This window comes from Octopus sinensis, linkage group LG2 (genome assembly GCF_006345805.1).
Source record: "Octopus sinensis linkage group LG2, ASM634580v1, whole genome shotgun sequence".
Lineage (NCBI taxonomy): Eukaryota > Metazoa > Mollusca > Cephalopoda > Octopoda > Octopodidae > Octopus > Octopus sinensis.
In genome coordinates, this window is record NC_042998.1 from 162,455,419 (window position 1) to 162,479,418 (window position 24,000).

The following is a 24,000-nucleotide window of genomic DNA, read 5'->3' on the forward strand; positions in this document are numbered from 1 at the left end:
GCCATGTCAACAGGATGAACAATGAATGACTTCATCATCAAATCTTGAAATCTTCTTCAGCAAACTAGCAACTAAAAAAAGACAAAGAGAAACCCGTCTTCAACACTACAAACACCAGTAAAGTCAATTCTGAAGCAGACCAGCTTCAACCACTTGGCTTTTGAGATGATCATAACCAACTGTCCCAACTATCAACAAATCATAAACAATAGCATAATATCATTTGAAAAAGAAAACATTAAAAAAGAAAGAGGAGAAAAAACAACAATGGAAGGCCAGGCAGCAGCAACCATGACCAAGTTCAACATTTACAAGTGGTCAATGCAATCACATGTTATATGCAAGGATAGGTCTCATAGCCACATTCACCACTGGCATTAATGATCCAAATATCCGTCCAAGAATGAAATCAATCCTTGGATTTGAGGGACAAGCAGATGGCAATAAGACATTTTCTTTCTTTCATGACAATGAGGTTCTGGGTTTGAGATGACTGCAGAGAATTTTTGTCATGCCTCTCTTATTATCACCTAAATTTGACCAAATCCCTGTAAGAAAAACTGAATAGATAGAGACTGCATGGATGAAGTTAAAATAATAGACAGAGAAAAATTGGAAAATATGGAAACTAAAAGAGGCAGCACATATGCTAGGACACAACAACCTCCTAAGCAGACCGAGTGCAGATATGAACAGCATATACTCTTTTACTCTTTTACTTGTTTCAGTCATTTGACTGCGGCCATGCTGGAGCACTGCCTTTAGTCGAGCAAATCGACCCCAGGACTTATTCTTTGTAAGCTCAGTACTTATTCTATCGGTCTCTTTTGCCGGACCGCTAAGTGACGGGGACGTAAACACACCAGCATCGGTTGTCAAGCAATGCTAGGGGAACAAACACAGACCCAAACATACACACAAATACATATCTATATACATATATACGACAGGCTTCTTTCAGTTTCCGTCTACCAAATCCACTCACAAGGCATTGGTCGGCCCGAGGCTATAGCAGAAGACACTTGCCCAAGGTGCCCCACAGTGTTCAAATGTACACTGTATTTATATCAATAATATATAGTCTACTGACTAATTTTTCTACGCGCTAGGCCACAGGTAGTAAAAATTTGTAAAATCTTTATTACCCTGATATTATATATATATAATGCACATGGGTTGTCTAAGAGGCTATAAGTCAGGGAAAAGATGCACTCGTATATCCTTTAAGAGAGTAGGTATACTATCCAAAATGTATAGCATTATATATATATCCAGCATGACTGATCATACCAATCAGTTTCAGGCAAGGAACACAATGGAGTGTTAGGTAACAGTCCAGCTGTATGACATTACATTCATCAGAGTTAGCTGATATAGAAGGGAATATGGTGACTGAGAGTAGTCACTGTGTGATGAATATATAATACTATACATTTCGGATAGTATATATATATATATATCCCTCTCTCTCTTTCGGAGAGGCACAAGCACCTACACGCACATATACACACACGGCAGTAACTTCCACCTACCGAATTCAATCACAAAGCTCCGGTCAGCTCGGGGCTATAGTGAAAGACACCTACCCAAAGTGCCACGCGGTGGGACTGAACCCGAAACCATATAGCTAGGAAGCAAGCTCCCTAACCACACAGCCATATATATGTGTATGTATGTATGTATGTATATGCATATATATATATATGTATGTGTATGTGTATGTGTGTGTGTGTGTGTGTGTGGTGTGTGCGTGTGTGTGTGCGTGTGTATGCAGTTTTCTTTCTCCGTCTTCCCTTCCTTGAACCTTTCCTCATTCTATGTTTCTAACAAAGAGCTCCGCTCGAAACATTAAATCCTCCTTCTTTTTTTCCTTTCCTGAGCGTCCAATAACACTATACTTGTTCCACATCCTCGTGTTATTGTGTTTTCTCTTTCTTCATGTTTGGATTAACTATATATATATAAATGTATATTATAAGAACTGTAAAAAATATTATTGATATTTTTAAGCCTTAATATATGAGTTTCAGTGGACTGGTGGATCATTTTCTTGGCATTTGTGGTGATTGAATTCAGAGTGCTTGGGATGTAATTTGATATGGAGCCAATTTCTGAGTCCTAAACTCACTGATAGTGTATCTTGCATTTGAGCACACGGTTGTTTCTTATATGTATGTATGTAGTATGTATGTATGTAGTATGTATGTATGTATGTATGTATGTATGTATGTATGTATGTATGTATGTATGCTTGTCTGCATGTATGCATATTAAGCTGGTACATGCACAAACATAAAGACAAAAATATATGATCAAAGACACATGTTTGTAATTTTATCAGGTATATTTTTAATTTCATTATATTTAATTTTGTCTATGTATTTCATATTAATGTGTGCAATTTTGAGTGTTTGTTTGTGCATGTATTAGTGTATGTGTAATATATAATAAACAGTTAGCAAAGCTGCAGTGCTTTCTCTCTATCCAATCTCTATCTTTCCCTCTATCTGGTCTATATCTTTCTCCCTCACCTTCTTTACTCTCTCCCCATCACATCTCTGTCTCCATATTCTCCTTTTCCACCTTCCCCTTATTAAGCTGATTTTCAAGCTGGTTTCTTTCTGATTCTGTAGGATATGAAATAAATACTTGCAACCTATTCATATTATCTTCTGAAAAAGCTGTTTTGTGCCTTCTTAACTTCTAGTAAATCAAAGGTCATTTGTTGCTACTGCTGATCTTGTTATTTTGTTGTTTTTGTGGTTGATTAGGGGACAACTGACTTAAGAGTGAAAACAGATTTTTTTGCTTTTGGTAAGAGAAGTGTGCCAGCCAACCAGCCTGCCTGCCTCTGCCCAGCTGGACTAATTGATCTCAGTAAAAGAAAGGCGTCCCAGTCCTTCTCTGTTTCACCTTCTGTTTCTTTCTCTCTCTCTTTTTTTTAGAGATGGTAGAAGTTGGAAATGGTATGGCAGCGGTGGTGGCGGTGGCGGTGATGAAAGTAACAGAGTTAGTTACAGGAAACAGGCTTTAAATTCCCTCTTAACACAGGAACACACATACACACACAGGTGTAGAGACACATACAAACACACAAGCACATACATACACAGTCATATATGTATATGAATACACAAGCATACACTCAGTGCACATGTAAAACAACAACAACAACAACAAACAGCCCCATCCCTGTGCCCACCCCACCCACCCCACCCCCACCCTGCTTAAAACCTAAGCAAGCACTTCCTTGATATGCAGTAAGAGATAACAATTACACAGAGGATGGAGGTGGAGAAGTGTGGTCAATGGAGATGAGGTGTGTCCGGCAGAAGTGGAGGGGCTGGGAAGGGGGGAGGGGAAACCTCATGCCCCCCCCCGCCCTCCTCCAAGTGGTGTTAGAAACATTTGTACACTATCCTGCCTATATTAACAATTAATGTATGTATATATTAAATGACTGTGTGTGTGTAAGAGTGTATATATAACATGTCAAACAATGAAAAATGAAAAAAAAATCTAAACAAAATGATTATAGTAATAATTGTGATGATGAGTGCAGATGTGGGTAGGTTGGGTGGGTGATGTATCAGAATGCTACATTTGCTTCACTCCACCCCACCATGATTCCTTCCTTCCTTCCTCCTTCATCTTTCACTTCTTCTTCTTCTTCTTCTTCTTCTTCTTCTTCTCTTCTTCTTCTTCTTCTTCTTCTTCTTCTTCTTCTTCTTCCTCCTCCTCTTCTTCTCTTCTTCTTCTTCTTCTTCCTCCTCCTCTTCTTCTTCTTCTTCTTCTTCTTCTTCCTCCTCTCTTCTCTTCTTCTTCTTCTTCTTCTTCTTCTTCTTCTTCCTCCTCTTCTTCTTCTTCTTCTTCTTCCTCCTCCTCCTCTTCTTCTTCTTCTTCTTCTTCTTCTTCTTCTTCTTCTTCCTCCTCTTCTTCTTTTTCTTCTTCTTCTTCTTCTTCTTCTTCTTTTTCTTCTCATCCTCCTCCTCCTCTTCCTTTTCTTCTTCAACATCTACCATCATCAATATCTTCTTTTTCTTCTTCCATCATTCATCTCCTCCTCCTATTCGTTGTCGTCGTCCTCCTCCTCCACCTCCTCCTCCACCGCCACCGCCACCATCACCACCTTCTATATGAATAAATAAACAAAGAGAGAAAAATATAGGGAAATGGAAGTATAATACAACAAAAAGAATAAATAAAAGAACGAAAGAAAGAACGAAAGAAAACAACCAGAAAATAGAAATAAACATAAAGACAACTAACACCCCCACTGCCCACCTCTAACCACCACCCTCCTCCCGCTCTCTCCCATCCTGTCTCTGTCTGCTTGCCTGCTGCCTGTCTGTCTGCATACCCTGCATTTACTACCACCATAACTTCAAATCCCTTTCTTTCTCCCCTGGGCTTGAAAGATTCCAAGTGGAGAGATGTAGGTGTCGTAATGATAGTGTGGCTGTTGTTCATAGTGGCGGCGACGGTGGTGGTGGTGGTGGTGGTGGTGGTGTAGGACGTGAGTCGCAGTTGGGGGAAGGGTGGGGTATAGTAAGGAGACCACCATCATCACTAATAAGGGAGTGTGCCATGTGCCATATGTGTGATGTCAGAACGAATGTAATCAGTGTGCACATGTGTATGTGCGTGTGTATGTATACGTGAGTGTATGTGTTTAAGCATGTGTATGCATGTTGTATGTGTGTTTGTGTATACGTGTGTGAGTGTGTGTGTATATATATCTATGTATCTGATTTGTATCTTTGTCTATGTATGTATATTGTATTCTGTGTGTACATGTATGTGTAAATGAGTGTATGGATCTGTATATAAATGTGTGTATGTAAATGTATGTGTTTTGTTGAATATGTGTATGTGTTAGATACATGTGTGTGTAAATATGTCTATGTATATAAGTATGAGTAAGTGTATTGTATGTATGTGTGCATGAGAGTGGCTTCATGTAAGTGTGTGCCGTGTGTATATGTGAATGTGTGTGTCTATCTTTCAAACAGATGGAGACTCACAAAGGGACAACCTCTCCCTCACCTACCTACTTACCTACCTGCCTGCCACAATCTCCCTTGCAAGCAACCCATGTCTCTAAGGGAGTATGGTGGGGTGACAATGTGGTGAAGGTAGGAAAGAGGGAAATAGCCCCTTTATCTAATCTCTCATGATGAAGGGGTAAGTTCTACCACTCCTCCTTCCATACAGTCATAGCAGGAACAGCAACAGAAGCCAGCCGCCAATGAAGAAACCTCTTTAAGGTTTCTTGACCTGTGTGAAAAAGCAGTCAAATCTCTATCAAATCACACTCTGCCCTGTTATTCCTTTTAATACCAATACACCTGAGACACCTCTGATTTTAAGATACAAATCCTCTAATGTCCTTTAATTTCTAAATTGCTAAATTAAAATCTTCCATCAAAATTTCAAGCTAATTTATTTTATATTACAGTCAACAGCTTAATAATGGTTTCAAATTTTCCCACAAGGCCAGCAATTTCAGGGGAAGGGCTAAGTCAATTAAATCGACCCCAGTGCACATCTGGTGCTTATTTTATTGACCTCAAAAGGATGAACAACAAAGCCAACTCCAGTGGTATTGAACCCAGATCATAAAGATGGATGAAACACCACTAAGAATTTCACCTGGTTGTATGGCACAAAGTTTGCTTCTCAACCACATGGTTCCAGTTTCAGTCCCACTGCATGGCACCTTGGACAAGTGTCTTCTATTATAGCTTCAGGTCAACCAGAGCCATGTGAGTGGATTTGGTAAGCAGAAACTGAAAGAAGCCCAGCTTAATAATGACAGCTATTTTGCTAAATTAACCATTATTTACAAAATTAATTTAAACAAATGCAGTGTATTTTTACAGAAATATGGTAACAAAAGGGTTAAAGTGATCTAAAACTTTCCCTTAAAATTTCATGTTAATTTATCTTCCAAACACCATCTGAATAATGGCAAAGATATTTTTCTTAATTTTTCCTAATTAACAAAATTAATTGAAACGAGAAGTTATTTCAACTGCAGTATAACAACAGAAGAGTTTATAACAAAAATAAAGGGTACAATAGTTTATGCAGACTTAAATACGTTATATCTTTTATCTTTAATCTTTTATTTGTTTTTGTCATTAGACTCTGGCCATGCTGGGGCACCACCTTGAAGAAGAACTTCAGTTGAATGAACCAACCCCAGTACTTACATGTTTTAAGCCTGATACTTACACTATCGGTCTCTTTTGCCAAACTGCTAAGTTACAGGGATATAAACACACCAGCACTGGTTGTCAAGAATTGGTAGGGGACAAATACAAACACAAACACACACACACACACACACACACAGATACACACACACACATAGACACACACATATGATGGGCTTCTTTCAGTTTCCATCAACTAAATCCGCTCACATGGTTTTGGTGAGCCAAAGGCTATGGTAGAAGACACTTGCCCAAGGTGCCACGCAGTGGGACTGAACCTAGAAAGAACTATGTGGATAGGAAGCAAACTTTGTACCATGCAAAAGCAAAACAAAAAATGATTGGATGGTATGATCATATTCTTTTGATCCTAATTGTGCTGGATCAGAGCTGTCCTAGGGTTGAACAACATGAACAATGTGCAATTATTTTCTGTTTCCACTTTCTTTAACCCTTTAGCATTTAAACCAGCCATATCCAGCCCAAATATTCTACTCATCTATGTTCAACTTGACCCAATCTGACCTCTCACACATACCCTACAATGTCATTCTAAAAGTTGCTGATGGTGCCACGTGAAAAGCACCCCGTACACTCTGTAGAGTGGTTTGCATTAGAAAGGCTACCCAGCTATATAGAAACCAAGCCAATACAGACTATGAAACCAGCCTGGTGTGCCCTCTAGCTTTGCCACTTCCTGTCAATCCATCCAGCCCTTGTCAGATGTTAAATGTTATTGTTATTGTTGTTGAGGATGATGATGATGATGAAATCATCGAAATCTCAAAGTCATGGGGTAATGAATGATTAATTCAAAACAATGTGAACAAATAAGCATTACATTTGACAGAGTAATCTGAATGCCAAAGGTTAAATCCCCATTTCCTCCTTCACCCTATTACTTCTTGTTCCCTCCTCTCCATTGTTCTTACCCCACTCCCTGCAATCCATCTTCCATCACTCCACAATATTCTTTTCTGTCTGTCTGCCATCACTCCACATTTCATATTCCAACCTTATCACTCCATTGCTTCATCACTCTCTTTCACCCATCCTTCATTACTCCTTTATTCCTTCATGTTCCACATTACTCCATACTCCATCACTTTACTCCATGCTCCCCTTATTTCATACTCAAATCACTTCATATGCCATCATTGTACTCCATCCATGTTCCTCTTACTCCATACTCCCAAAACGTCATACTCCATGTTTCATCACTTTACACCATGTTCCCATTAACCCATATAAATGGCTCTCCATCGATAATAATCATGAGGGTTCCAGTTGATATGATCAAAGGAACAGCTTGCTCATGAAATTAATGTGAAAGTGGCTGGGCACTCCACAGACGAGCGTAACCTTGATATAGTTCTCAGAGAGATTCATCATGACACAGACTGTGACAAGGCCGACCCTTTGAATTACAGGTACACCTCATTTTTGTCAGCTGAGTGGACTGGAGCAATGTGAAATAAAGTGTCTTGCTCAAGGATACAACATGCCACTAGGAATCAAACTCACAGCCTTGCAGTTGTGAGCCAAATAACCTAAACATTAAGCCATGCACCTTCACAACAGCAACAACATATATACACACAATACACATTGATTCTCTAGCAGGAGTTAATGAGTGACACTCTGTCTATGTCTAGTCATACAAGTGCTATGAATAGCAACCAAATTTCCCTCAAATCACACCTTAATAAATTTTTATATTCAAAGGGATACATTAGATAATGTGTTCCTACATATATTTTATTTATTTATGCACCCTTTCCAAGCCTAGCCAGGCTCATGGGCCTGGATTTCCGGTTCCTGTGGCGTATGTATTCCTCCCAGCTGCACGGGATGCCAGTCTATTGCAACATTACTCAAGAAACAGGAAGAAAGAGTGAGAGAAAGTTGGGGTGAAAGGGTACAACAGGGGTCGCCACCACCCCCTGCCTGAGCTTCGTGGAGCTTTAGGTGTTTTCACTCAATAAACATACACAATGCCTGGTCTGGGAGTCAAAACCACGATCCTCCGACCGCAAGTCCGCTGCGCTAACCACTGGGCCATTGTGTCTCTACGTACCTACATATACAAAAACTGAAAAAGAAAAAGGCACTTGAGTTTTTAAACACTTGAGTATCTAAACCAGCCATATCCAGTCCAAATGTTCAATCTGTTTTATCAGCAAGCTCTGGCCTTTCACACTTAGCCTACAATGTCATTTCCGAAACAAAAATGATGTGCTAAGAAGTTTGTTTCTCTAACAAATGGTTCTAAGTTTAGAATATTACACACATTTACCAAAATACAACACATCACCTGGTCCAGGAATTAAAACCACACTCATGATCATGAGTCCAACACACTAAGCCATGCACTTCCACACACTCATACATATATATAAATGCATGCATATCTATACCATCTATGTCTGTGTGTGTGTGTCTCTCTCACTATATATATATATATATATATATATATATCTTTCCTGAGCGCCTATTAATAATAATACTGTAATTGTTCCACGTGTTGTTGTTTTTCTGTTTTCCCGTTTGGATTAAAATTATATATATATATATATATACACACACATTCTTTTATTCTTTTACTTGTTTCAGTCATTTTGACTGTGGTCATGCTAGAGCACCGCCCTTAGTTGATCAAATCAACCCCCAGGACTTATTTTTTGTAAGCCTAGTACTTATTTTATCGGTCTCTTTTGCCGAACTGCTAATGGCGGGGACATAAGCACACCAGCATCAGTTGTCAAGCGATGGTGGGGAGACAAACACAGACACACAAACACACGCACACACACACACACACACACACACACACGCACATACACACACACACGTATATCCACATATAAATAAATATATACATATATACTCACACACATATATATCTATATCTATATAACATAATATATATATATATATATATATATATATATATAATTTATATATTGTATATATACAGATATATATAAAATAATATACCCTCCAACCCATGCCAGCTTGGACAATAGATATTAAATGATGTTGATGACAATGACGATGATGATGATGATGATGATGATGGTGGTGATGACCCACACACACACACCACACACACACACAAACACTTACGTATAGGTTTTTGTGTGTGTCTGGGTGTTTGTGTTTGTTCCCTATTGCCCACTGCTTGACAACCAGTGTTGGTTTGTTTACACACCTTTAACTTAGCAGTTCTGAATAAGTATCAGATTAAAAAAATAAAATCTAAGTACTGGGGTTGATTTATTCAACTAAATTGTTCGAGGTGGCAAGCTGGCAGAATCGTTAGCACACTGGACGAATTGCTTAACAGTATTTCGCCTGTCGCTATGTTTATATAGGCGCAGGAGTGGCTGTGTGGTAAGTACCTTGCTTACCAGCGACATGGTTCCAGGTTCAGTCCCACTGCATGGCACTTTGGGCAAGTGTTTTCTACTATAGCCTCAGGCCGACCAAAGCCATGTGAGTGGATTTGGTAGACGGAAACTAAAAGAAGCCTGTCATATATATGTAGATGTGTGTGTGTGTGTGTGTTTGTGTGTGTGTGTGTGTGTGTGTGTGTGTGTGTATGTTTGTGTGTCTGTGTTCGTTCCCCCAACATTGCGTGACGACCGATGCTGGTGTGGTTATGTCCCCGTAACTTAGCAGTTCGGCAAAAAAGACCGATAGAATAAGTACTAGACTTACAAAAAATAAGTCCTGGGGTCGATTTCTTTGACTAAAGGTGGTGCTTCAGCATGGCCGCAGTCAACTGACTGAAACAAGTAAAAGAGTAAAAGAGTAAGGCAATGCCCCAGCATGGCCACAGTCCAATGAATGAAACAAGTAAAACATAAAGGACACACCTCATATGCATATAGTGCTTGCTTTGTCATCTCATTTATTCCACTCTCATGAATTGCCTGTCTCACACTCACTCACACATTGGCACTTCGTCGCTTATGACAACAAGGTTTCCAGTTGATCTGATCAACAGAACATCCTCCTCATGAAATTATTGTGCAAGTGGCTGAGTACTCCACAGACACGTGTCTCCTTAACGTAATTCTCAGGAAGATTTTCTGTGAGGCAGAGTGTGACGAAGCTGGCCCTTATGAAGTACAGGTATGACTCATTTTCGCCAGCTGAGTGGACTGGAGCAACGTGAAATAAAATGTGTTACTCAAGGACTCAGTGCACAGCCAGAATTCAAACCCATGACTTTATGATCATGCACAGATTACTCTAACCAATAAACCACATGCCATCACCAAACACACACACACACACACACACACGAATATTATGCATACAAACACAGGCAACACAAAATTTATATCAATTGCAATACTATCGCAAAGCACCTTCATTCCCATCCATCTTGTTTTCCTCACCACATACTATCACATACATATTCACACACACACACACACACACTCATACCGATGCTTGTACACAAATGCTTACAAATACAAGTCTATAAAGACGTACCCTAAGATAACCATGCATTCAGATAGATATACTACACATTGCATATTTGTAAATACTAAAAGATATATACTCATCCCCAACACCTCTATAACTATTGCCAGTACAACTGCCATCAACATCATCATCATCATCATCATTATCTCATTTCCTTTACCCTTTATACTTAAACACACACACGCACACACACACACAGATGCACACGCACACATACGACTGGTTTCTTTCAGTTTCCATGTACCAAATCCACTCACAAGACTTTGGTTGGCCCAAGGCTACAGTAGAAGACACTTGCCCAAGGTGCCATGCAGTGGTACTGAACCCAGAACCATGTGGTTGGAAAGCAAGTTTCTTACCTTACAGCTACACCTCTGCCAAGACATGGTGCATATATACTCTTTTACTCTTTTACTTGTTTCAGTCATTTGACTGCGACCTTGCTGGAGCACCACCTTTAGTCAAGCAAATCAACCCCAGGACTTATTCTTAGGAAGCCTTGTACTTATTCTATCGGTCTCTTTTGCTGAACTACTAAATTACGACGACATAAATAAAACACCATCGGTTGTCAAGCAATGTTGGGGACAAACACAGACACACAAACATATACACACACATACATATATACACATATATACATATATATACGACAGGCTTCTTTCAGTTTCTGTCTACCAAATCCACTCACATGACTTTGGTCGGCCTGAGACTATAGTAGAAAATACTTGCCAAAGGTGCCATGCAGTGGGAATGAACCCGGAACCATGTGGTTGGTAAGCAAGCTACTTACAACACAGCCACTCCTGCGCCTATGTATATAAATATATATATGCATATGTGTGTGTGTGTGTGTGCTCTGTGAAGGTCTCTCAACATTCTGACCACAGCTATATTCCTAGCACCACTGCCAAAACCACCACCACCACCACCACCACCACATTTATCCTTTGTCTACCCCCATTAGTCCTGCCCCCTATATAGACACATGCATTCCCACCCAACAAATAATACATGCTCTATAACATTGCTGTCACTTTCTGTGGAGTTATTACAACCATCACCACTTCTGCCACCATACATACCACTACACTTATATCTAGCCTCTCTCTACTCATTTCCTTTCCTAATTTACATACCTGCACACACACACACACACACATAGACACATACATATATTCTCTTAGATATACAAACAACTCTGAAAATTTTCTTAGGTATCCAACTACTACCACACCCACACTTACTGTATCTATCTTTTATATATCCCTGTCACTTCATTACCTACACTCTCAGAATATACATACATACATACATACATACATATACACATAGATACATAGCTACATACATACATACATACATACATACATAATATATAATATATATATATATATATATATATATATATATATATATATATATATTATATATATATATTATACACATATATATATATATATATTATATATATATATATATATACATATATATAATATATATATATATGTATGTGTATATGTATATTATATATATATATATATATATATATATATATATATATATACACATGCATATATATATACACACACATATGTATACTATACATATATATACATGCATATATAATATATATATATAATATATATAATATATATATATATATATGTATATATATATATATATTTATATACATATATATATACATGCATACACACATATATTGTTCACACGCATAAGCATATAACATATATATATGCACACACAAGCACACACATGTATATATGCACACATATATATATATATTTACCTAGGTAAATAGCAGTTCTGTGAGTTTCTCTAAGCTATCCGACAACTGCCTTACCTGCCACCACCACCACTAACTCCAATGCCATATCCATATCTACCCTCTATCCACCCCTGTCATTACCACAGTCACATACCTGTACAGACACACATACACACACCTATACACACACACACACACATATGCACACACTTCGGCATGCAAGTTAGTGCTGTAAATCTCTCTCTCTCTCTCTCTCTCTTTCTCTCTTGCTCTCTCAGCTATCCTACCTTTACCACTTCCACATCTACCCTCTTCTACCAACCTCTAGCTACCCTTGTCAATTCCTTACCAACATACCAACGATGCAGACTTCCTTTCTGCATCTTTCCTCCATCCATCCATCCATCCATCCCTTCCCCCTCCCTCACTCCCCCGTCTCCGTAGTACAGCCACCCTACCCTACACCCCTACCTCTAGCCCTCAGTCTATCCAAGATTACAGAAACCCGGTTACTAATACACACCCGATGTTACAAATTTCTCGGAAGATCGGCTTCCTTGCCTAAAGTTCCAAGATATCTGTCTGTATATTGGTGCTGCACTGGTTTAGGTGGTGTGAATACTGCTGATGGTAGTAGTGGTGGTAGTGGTGGTGGTGGTGGTAGTAGTGGTGGTGGTGGTGGTAGTGTCGGTGCTAGTGATGGTAATTGGGGATGGTGTTTTTGATGGTGGTGGTGTTGGTGGTTAGTAGTCATAATGATTGTTGGTGGTTAGTTTCGGTTGCAGTAGGTGGTGGGGGTGGGGGAAGGATGCGGCGGCGGCTGTGGTGGTGGTGACGGTGGTGGTGGTGGTGGTGACGACGGTGGTGGTGGTGGTGGTGGTGGTGAGCAGGATATCAGTCAGAGGTATGCTGGAAGAAGAAGAAGAAGAAGAAGAAGAAGAAGAATGAAAATAGATGGCAAAAAAAAGACAGAAATAAATATTGTGAAGCTAAATTCTAAAATGCACCTATACACACACACACACACACACACACACACACACACACATACACACATACACACACAAACACGCATATACATACATATGTACATGTATGTATGCATATATGTCCATGCTTTATGTCAGGAACATGTGTATGTCTGTGTATGTTACTACAAGAATGTCCTGTAGACAACGATTCTAGAACAAACACAGTTAAGAGAATGCCAAAAGATAGAATGGCACAAGAGCTGCTAGTGAAAGAAAACAGAGGAGACAGCCAGCTTTTCATTGTTGCTTTGAACTGAACAGCATAGCACACAAATTGGGGAGAAATGTCACATGTTGCCAAACTTAGTTACCATCACTCAGAGACAGAAGCACAAGTTGACATTGTGTGTGTGTGTGTGTGTGTGTGTGCGTGTATGAGAGAGAGAGAAAGAGAGAGAGAGAGGGTGGGGGGATAAGCTGCTGTAGTTTATAAGTATTTTGACTTTTGATTGCTGCAGTAAAAGGTGACATTTTGTTGTTGTTGTTGTTGTTGTTGTTGTTGTTATTGGTTTATTTGTGTTATTTTTTTCTGTCTGTTTCTTTCTTTTTTTGTTATGTTATTTATTGTGTTACTCTGTTGTTTCTCTTTTATTACCGAATGTCATGGATGTAATTTAGTTTTTAATGTTATTTATACACTTAAAAATGAACAAATATTGTCAAAAAACAAAAAAAAAACATAAATAAATAAACATGAAAATAATATCGAATGATGGTGTCTACAAAGTTATCTGCCGAGAAATCTCATAACTCTGGCATAAACGTTCATTGTAATTTATATAAGGATGCATGTTCACTCATACCACACATACATGCATACATACAAGCACATGTTCACACACACTCACACATTCAAACACACACATGTGTGGTGGTGACGGTGGTGGTGGTGGTGGTGGTATACATGTTTGGGCAAACATACAAAATGTCAGGTTAAACAGATTTTTCGTTTGTAACAAATTTTAAGAAAATAAAACCTCAAAAGAGATTGACAAAGACAGCCAGGTACTAACAAACTAGATTCCATGACATTTATTTTCAGAGTTACAGATGGCCAGTTATTATTAAGTTACTCGTCTATTTAAACTTAAACTTATGAGTTCATCCCTGATATAAGGTGTGTCCTAGATTAAGACATTTAAATTTCTTTGGCAAAGCTGTTAAAAGGTACTTTGGAAGGGAGCAGTTCACTACCATAAAACATAGAAGCACTGTTACAAGAAGATAACAGAGCAATTCCTTTACTTTTTTCAGTCATTTGACTGTGGCCAAGCTGGAGTACTGCTTTTAGTTGAGTAAATCGACCCCAGGACTTATTCTTTGTGAGCCTAGTACTAATTCTATTGGAGTCTTAAGCTGATCTGATTAGTTAGGGGTATGTGAACACAATGGCATCAGTTGTCAAGCAATGGTGGGGCAACAAACACAGATACACAAACATATATATATACAATGGGCTTCTTTCAGTTTCCATCTACCAAATCCACTCACAAGTTTTTGGTTGCCCCAGGACTATAGTAGAAGACACTTGCCCAAGGCACTGTGCAGTTGAACTGAACCCAGAACCAGGTGCTTGGGAAGCAAGCTTCTTACCACACAGCCATGCCTGTGCCTATGTGAGATTCCTTCAATAAGTTACTGAAGAAAGGATGGAATCGCTATCTTTTTTTTTATCTCTGATCTTTTAATTGTTTCAGTCATTTGACTGTGGCCATGCTGGGGCACCACCTTGAACTTTTAGTTGCATGAATTGACTGCAGTACTTGCTAATTTTTAAAGCCTAATACTTATTCTTTTAGTCTCTTTGTTGAACCACTAAGTTTTGGAGATGTAAACACACCAACACTGGTTGTCAAGTAATGTGGGAGGGGACACATACATGCATCTATCTATCTATCTATCTATCTATCTATCTATCTATCTATCTATCTATCTGTCTGTCTGTCTGCCTGTCTGCCTGTCTGTCTGTCTGTCTGTCTATCTGCCTGTCTGTCTGTCTATCTATCTATATCTGTTTGTCTGTCTCTCTATCTATGTGGAGCCATTAAGTCCTACACATTTTCTTCTCTTTCCATTTCTTTTCCTCTTAATCCTGTCTGTCGAAATGTAAAAGACTCTTCCCTTCTTCCTGAACATTAAACTAATACACCTGTTTGTTGTTCTTTCACCTGTCTTCATCTTTTGTTTTCTGTAAATTTGAACCATATATATATATATATATACACACATATATATAAGTAAATAAATGGAGTTGAATGCAGGTGTTATTCAAATTCTTTTACTTTTGACATATGTTTCAAAGACAACATTGGTTTTATTCCAAAGGAATAAATGGTGTAAAATAATGTAATTTTCTCATCAGGAAAGAAAGAGAACCTATCTCAACAAGAAGACATTATAACAATTTTGATGACTGCATAAATAATAAACAGAACGCTATTAATTATTTAAAAAAAAAAAACGTTAGTAGATCCGACGTCAAAGGCAGACCCTACGAAGAGAAGGGGTAAAGAAATAATAAGTAGAGAACAAATAAAGAGAGATATATTGGTTGAAAAATGTTCAAAGGCATGGAAGTAGATTTCTCTATTGAAGTAAAGTGCAAGGTGAACTAAATGTTCAAACTATAAAGACTGGTAAAAATCACTAAAGGTATGTTTCTGCCAGTGCTTACATTTGTAAGATTGCTCTATAAGTGTGTTAACAAGGTGATTCTTAGAGAAGAGAATATGGAAGAGTTCAGAGTGATAAATGTTACAAAATAATAATAATGATAATAATAATAATAATAATATAATAATAATAATAATAATAGTAATAACATAGTTTTGGTCTCTGAGGACAACCCCAACAGAATTAAATTTATGTCTAATGATTCTAAGATTAAGAATTCTATATATCAATGTAAAATTTCTTGCAGTACTGATGTCTATTTCTACATTGGCGCATCCTCTTCCCAGTTATCTAAGAGAATTTCCAATCATTATTCTTCATTTAGGGATAGTAGTAAACGTTATAGTACAGGGCTAAGTAAATTGGTTTGGTATCTTAAAGACAACAATAAGGATTTTAAGTTAGATTGGTTCATCCTGTCCATCTCTTTCCCTTATGGCAAGAGCAAAGGATTTTGTAACATTTGCAACTCTGAACTCTTCCATATTCTTTTCTCTAAGAATCACCTTGTTAACACATACATACATACATACATATATACATACATACATCAAAACAGGAGATTGGAAAAATATTTTGGTGTTAATGATTCACCATTACTTGTGTTTCATTTGCTAATAGGAGTTTCAAAATCATGCAAATAGGAGAAATGTGTAAGATATCTCCTATTAGAAATTCTTCAGACAGAAAATAAAAAAAGATATTTTCGATTCTCTGCTTGTAGAATTTCCAATAGAAGATATCTTATATTTTTCCTTACATATGTCTCTATATTCTGAGTTCAAATTCTGCCAAGGTCGACCTTGCTTTTCATCCTCTCGGGGCCGGAAAAACACTGGGGTCAATGTAATCAACTAGTCTCCTCGCCAAAAATTTCAGGCCTTGTGCCTATTACCATTATCATTATCATCATCATCATTATAATTATTATTATGGCTGAGGTTGACTTTGCCTTTAATTCTTTTGGGGGCTTCATAAAATAAGCACCAGTTGAGCACTACAGCCAATGTAACCAACCCAGTGTTCAACTAGCTTTCTTCCCTAAATTTCAAGCCTCATGACTATTGTAGAAAGAATCATCATCATCATCAGTAGTAGTAGTAGTAGTAGTAGTAGTAGTAGTAAACTATAAATAACTTTGTTAAATAACATTTCAAGGTGTGTTACATTAGTATTTGACTAAATTAGACATTTTGCATGGCATATTTAGCAATTATGTTATTTTTTGAAAGCTTTGCAAATTTGACCTGTATGGAGTCTCCAGTTTCCCATTTCCTCCCATGCTTGGGTAGTTATGACATCACACTATCAACCCCACATACTCGCTTTCCTTCCTTATTTTTTACATCCTGTCTCTTTCTCTGTCTCCATCACCCCCTCTCTCTCTCTCTCTCTCTCTCCCTTCATAATCCATTTGCTTGTGGTTATGTCTACAGAAGATATATTGTAACTTGAACTTTTTTAAATAGGCACAGCCAAGATGAATCTCACAATATTGTTCCAGCATCTCGGCCCCCACCGCTACCAACATTAGCTTTTGGTAAACAGGGCTGTTTTAGCAGTGTTACTTGGAAAATTATTGCCAGTAACATCAATGTAGTTGAGTGGCTTCCAGGATATAACATCCAATATGGCATGCTGTTACTGTTGCTGAGAATTACAGCAGTGGCTAGCAAAAAAATATTAATAAAGATATATAGGCACAGATGTGGCTGTGTGGTAATAAGCTTGTTTCCCAGTCACATGGTTCTGGGTTCAGATCTACTATGCAGCACCTTGGCATGTGTCTACTATAGTCTTGGGTCAACCAAAGCCTTTTGAGTGGATTTGGTAGGTGGAAACTGAAAGAATCCTGTCGTATATATATATATATATATATATATCTGATTGTGTGTGTATCTCTGTGTATGTATTTGTTCCCCACCACCGCTTGATAACTGGTGTTGGATTGTTTACAATCCCGTAACTTAACAGTTCAGCAAAAGTGACCGATAGAATAAGTACCAGGTTTAAATAATTAAAGTAGGGTCAATTCTTTCAACTGAAATCTTTTCAAGGCAGTACCCCAGCATGACTGCAGTCCAATGACTGACACAAGTAAAAGGTATATATATATATATATATATATATATATATATGAGAAGTAAGAATGAACACAAATTTATATTACAGTACCTACATGCATTTCATAATTATGGTTGTCTAGAACCCTACAATAGGTGTTTCTAGTGCATTTAGATGCTCGACCACAAAGTATCATCAGGTAACCCTTTATTGCATTACATTACAGATGCTATATCAAAAGGTATTTTATCATCGTCTTTGAAAACAGGCTGGATTATGATCATTCATGTAGAGCTCTAAATTTAACAGTAGCAGTTATACATCTATTTGTACACACAATTTTTACAATATATATATCATGGACATGATGATGGTGATGATACTATACATACATACAGATGTAAGTATGCTATCTGCTGTTATACATAATCATCATGTACATACAGTCTCAGTACTACCATACAGCTTCATTAAACATATATACTATTAATGCCATTAAACTTTAATGAACCGATGTCTCTCTCTCCAACAAAATTTCTTGTTTGAGACAGCATTTTCCTCATCTCATGATACACAAACATAACCAAATGTACAATCTTAATTAAATATTTTTTCCTGATACTAATGCTGACTACCACTAGATATCTTAGTCTCAATATTTTATGTCATGTGCAACTGAGGCACTGTCTGAAACAAAAGCCATGATCACTGCCCTGTTATCATCACAGGAAGTAATGATAAAAAGCATCAGTATATTTCTATGTAGCCAAAATTTATAACATGATAATATGGTTGATCAACAAGAAATTGTAGCCAAATCTTCTTCAAATTGCATCTTACTGCTTTAAGAGGGAAGGACTCATTGAATAATATAGTCTTAACTTGTATTCCTTAATCCATCCTGGGTGGTGCTGTACCATGCATCAAGCTGTTCTTACTTGCCATGTTTGTCTCTCACTGCTAGCCCCTAGTTCAACCCTATTCTTTTACTTGGACTTAGGAGAGTTATATTTCAAAGTATTAACCTCTTTTCGTAAAGACTAGCTCGCTACAGGAAATATAAAGGAGCCAAAAGAAAGTGAAAAAAAAAAACTTTTACAGTCCAGAGACAAACCTGACAAGCAGAAACAAATAGATGTATGGTGCAACACAATTTGGAATTGATTAAGGACTATAAATTAAAACTATATCATCCAATGAGTTTTTACCTTTTTAAAACAAGATTTGGCTGCCATTTCTTGTTGATGAATTATATTATTGTTTTATAAATTTTGGTTACATACAATCTCCATGGTTTGAATGTGTGAGGGACATAACATGGAATGTAACCTGGTTTTGCATCCTATGTGTAGCTGTTTCACTTCACATTATAATACTAATGTTCTTGGGAAAGGCATGAATATCTTTAAAAGAGCATATCTACCCTGATTCAAAATAAAATTCTTTTATTAGTCATCATGTCAGCTAAGAGAAAACATGAAAAAACTACTTCCGTATAGCATTGCAAAGATAGATACTAGGATATAATCATACAGCAAAGCAGAAATGATGAACAATATAAATCAAAATAACAAAGTCTGTTACTTGGTTCTGTTGTTAATGTTGTTGGTATTGTTGCAGTTCATGATATCTTTGTAGTATTGTTTAATGTTATGTGAAAGAAAATAAACCATGTTATATGAACCCTATTTGTCTTCTCTCACTAGACAAGCTTCTCATCATGCCTTGCAGTTAGTTGAACTCTTCTCCCTCCTGTAAAGAGACATTTTATAGACTTTGTTTCACAAGTACAAAACATGTGTCTGTCTGAAACGTTTCCTTTTCTTTGTTTTCTCCAAGAAATTATTGTCTTACAACAACATTTCAGAGTAATTTCATTTTTATCTTTGTCTTCTTTTAATGTATGCCTTAACAAGAAGAAGGAGCTGGTTAAAACTGCTGTATGTTGAACCAAAAACCTTACAGCATTATATTTCAGCCCTCTGTTCTGAATGTATTTAAATCACATTTGGTTTAACTGCATTCATCTTTTCTTGGGTCAATAAAATAAAGAGCATAAATAAAGAACAGCCTACTCAGTTATATTTACTCCTTCAAACTTTGGTGTATGCACATAAGTAGAAAAGACAAAACAAAAGAAACTCAATTTTAATGACCAGTGAGAAAGGACTCTTTCTGAGGTCATTTGACTTGTGGAACTAAATTTCTCTCAAATTGCAGCCAACTGGTTTATATTTTTAAGGGAAGGATAAGTAGTATATTCCTAAAGAGACTATGTTTGAATAATAATAGCTGCAATGACAACAGCTGAAAAGCCTTTTGTCATATGTTTATTTGACTAGAGGCTAAATATCATCACATAGTTGTTTGATTAGCTTGAAATAGCATCACTTTCAATCACACAACACTGTCTGGCGAAACTGAACTCTTTAACCCTTTAAGGTCTGTTATCTACGAAACAATATTATTATTGTTTATGTTGCTACTTGGGTTGAAACTAACACAAAGGCAGCACTGGTTTCATTTGCAATCCTGAAAATAGGAGATTAATCTTTGTACACTTCAGTGTACATGAGGAACATAAGAAAAAAAATGTGCAATTAACTTTTCTTTATAACAGCAAATGTAATATGTGATTTCTAAAATGGAATGCATAATTATGATGCAACTTCATGAAATTTCAAGCAACAAGTTTCTCCACCTTTTATCATATACACATACTCCTGGCACTTGGAACATATATATTCTTGCTGTCATAGTGATAGGCCTCAGATACAGGATCCTTACTGACAAATTTTGAAATTGTCAGGACATGGTGATCATCATACCATCTGCAAATCACAATATTATGGTCTTTCTCAACAATCTCATGGATGGATTCATGTTCCTCCTTTCTCATTGCTGATTTTGTAGGTATAATGCAACTTCTTGATCTATTACTTCTGAGTGTGCCATCAGCAAAAATTCCTTGATATCTAAATCATAGCTTCATGGTTTGCAAGTAGATTATCAAAGAAAATCTTATGCTTATCCTTTTCAAGATCCTTTGTAAGGCATTGAACCACATTCTTGCTCTCTCCAAACTCATTTACAAGCTGAACATTTTCAGATGGCCTTATGCATCTTTTCCTCACAAAGACTTCAAAATTGTAAATGTAGCCTGACATTCCTGCAAGGCACCATATCCTGTAAATTTGCTTTGGTTGTGAAAGTGAAAAAATATAACTTGCAGCAGAAAATGTTGATGATAAAAAAAATCTGCCAAGACTAAGAAATAATTTTTATGAAACCTACATCATCATTCAGGGTTAATGTATTAGTTGAAAAATCCTACACTCAGAATCAAAAAATATAAAATTCATGATGTGTATTCCTTATTTTCCTGATGTTCATAACTTTTTCATGATCATCTACACTCTGATATCAAAGATAAGAAACATATAAATTAGAAAGAATGAACATATCTGAATAAAATCAAATAGAAAGCATAACAAAAATAAGCCTTCACTAGCCTATACTTTGAGGAAAGATTGCTTGGTTGACTGAAAACTCAGCTCATAGCAATCCCAGTTGAGGCTGCCATCTTGAAAGAACTTCATGAGTATCCCACAATGCATTTGATTGTAAACATTAAACTTTGCTGTTGACTTAACCCTTTAGAATTTAAACTGGCCATATCCAGCTAAAATATACTACATGTTTAATGGTCAAACTGGTTAGATCTGACATCTCACACTTAGCCTAGTATGTCATTTTGAACATAAACAATCACATCATCAAAATCTCAAGACTAAATGATGCAGAATAAATTCAAAGCGATGTGAATAAATACGCATCATAGCTGACAGAGTAATCTGAATGCTAAAGGGTTAAAGTAAGTCAGCTGAAATTACTGCTTATATGAGACCTGTTCAAAGAGAGAAGACATCTTAGTTTTGTACACCAGACATTAAAGAGTCAAAGTATAATATTGTTGTAGATACACTGCCTAAAAGAGAAGGAAAAAATACCTGGCATGTTCACGGCTTTGATCATAATTCTGCTTGGTTAGGCCAGACCCTGGTAAACAACAACAACAGCAAAAAAGGATAAATTCTCTTAATGAGATTAAGTGAGACTGTAAGTTATAGTAAAGGAAATAACCTGAATGAACTAAAATAAGGATGTTCATTTTGGTATCAGAACAATGAGAAAAATGTTATATATATATATATATATTATATATATATATGTGTGTGTGTGTGTGTGTGTGTATGTATATATATATATATTTGTGTGTGTGTGTGTATCATTGCCATCATTATTGACATCATCATCATCGTCCTCCTCCACATCATCATCATTTCTAATTTCCCATGCAATTAATTGTGGCAGATTTTCTGTGGCCCATCCTGTTGCCAATCCTTACTTACAGCCATGACTTGCTGTCACGGAACATTTGAAATAAATGATACTGTTAATATGACAGTAACACTTCTTTACATATCTCATTTGATATCAAGGTGAGGCAGAGGCACAAACACACGCATGAAGGTGTGTGGCTGAGTGGTTAGAGTGCTGAGCTTACAATCATGAAGTTGTGAGTTTGATTCCCAGACTGGGCTGTCTGTTGTGTTTGTGAACAAGATACTTTATTTCACATTGTTCCAGTTCACTCAGCTGTAGAAATGAGTTGCAGTATTACTGGTGGCAAATTGTATTGAACTTTGTCTTTCTCTTGGATAACATCAGTGGCGTGGAAAGGGAAAGCTGGCACGCATGGGCGACTGCTGATATTCCATAAACAATCTTGCCCAGACTTGTGCCTCGGAGGGAGAACTTTCTAGGTGCAATCCCATGGTCATTCATGACCGAAGAGGGTCTTTACTTTATATGCATACATAAATACATACGTTCATGCACCCATGCATATATATAGATTTATAACGCGTTTTTTTCAGTCAACTTTCAGAACCCAAAACTATATATGGCTGTCAGCTACATATGGGCTGAGTACTGACTGTACTGAGTGTTGGATTAAATTACTCTGCAGCATATCTTCTGGCTCAGAGTTAACTTTGCATTCATCCCTCTAAGTTAATAAAATATAATCCCAAGTGATGGATCAATTTAATCAACTAAACCTATTTCCCTAAAATTTCAGGTTTTGTGCCAATATTAAAACAATTATTTTAAGCTGAGTTTTAAGCTGTTAGGCTATAGTGCTTTCCATGCTTGCTGTAAGAATTTGATAGTATGATAGCAGACTACTGGGAAAAAGTCATCAATCAAGTTGGACTATAACTGATCCTGGCGTATGTCAGGATGATTATGCCTTAGCCAATGATGTGCTGTTGTAAACCGGGTCTGTGGAAATCTAAGTTTTCAGTTAGGAATTTCAGCTTTGATGGCTGAGTCTGGGAATGATGTTGCATGCAAAAAATGCCCAAATGGTTCCTGAGCTCTGATCTTGCAAAGGATCACTGCGTTTCTTTGGAGATGGTTCATTAATGGTTCTACCTAAGAGACTGAACTCTTGTTTGGCATCCAATATGATAGCTAGAAGAAACTAGGGAAGGAACACCCAAGCTCTGAGAGTCCTAGTTGTGAATGGTGGAAATTAGGAGTACACATGCAAGAAACAGGGAATCTACCCTACCATCTTAGTAAAAGTGAAGGTACATGGCTTAGTGGTAAAGGTGTTGAACTTATGATGATAAGATTGTGTTTCAGTTTCTGGATTGGGTGA

The 24,000-nt window shown here is 37.2% G+C and overlaps 2 long non-coding RNA genes across 2 annotated transcripts in view; one reads left to right on the top strand and one right to left on the bottom strand.

The window, feature by feature from the left end:
* LOC118762089 overlaps nt 1-9,014 on the top strand; it is a 9,849-nt gene extending 835 nt beyond the window's left edge. Inside the window, exon 3 of the long non-coding RNA XR_004997865.1 lies at nt 8,977-9,014. This is a non-coding gene — a long non-coding RNA (uncharacterized LOC118762089). The remainder of the gene's footprint in view (nt 1-8,976) is intronic.
* Nucleotides 7,620-20,903, bottom strand: LOC118762090. The gene is made up of 3 exons (XR_004997866.1): nt 20,891-20,903; nt 12,963-12,971; nt 7,620-7,768 (listed from the first exon to the last, which is right to left on the bottom strand). It is a non-coding gene; the product is annotated as an uncharacterized LOC118762090 (long non-coding RNA).
* Nucleotides 20,904-24,000: the final 3,097 nt, after the last annotated feature.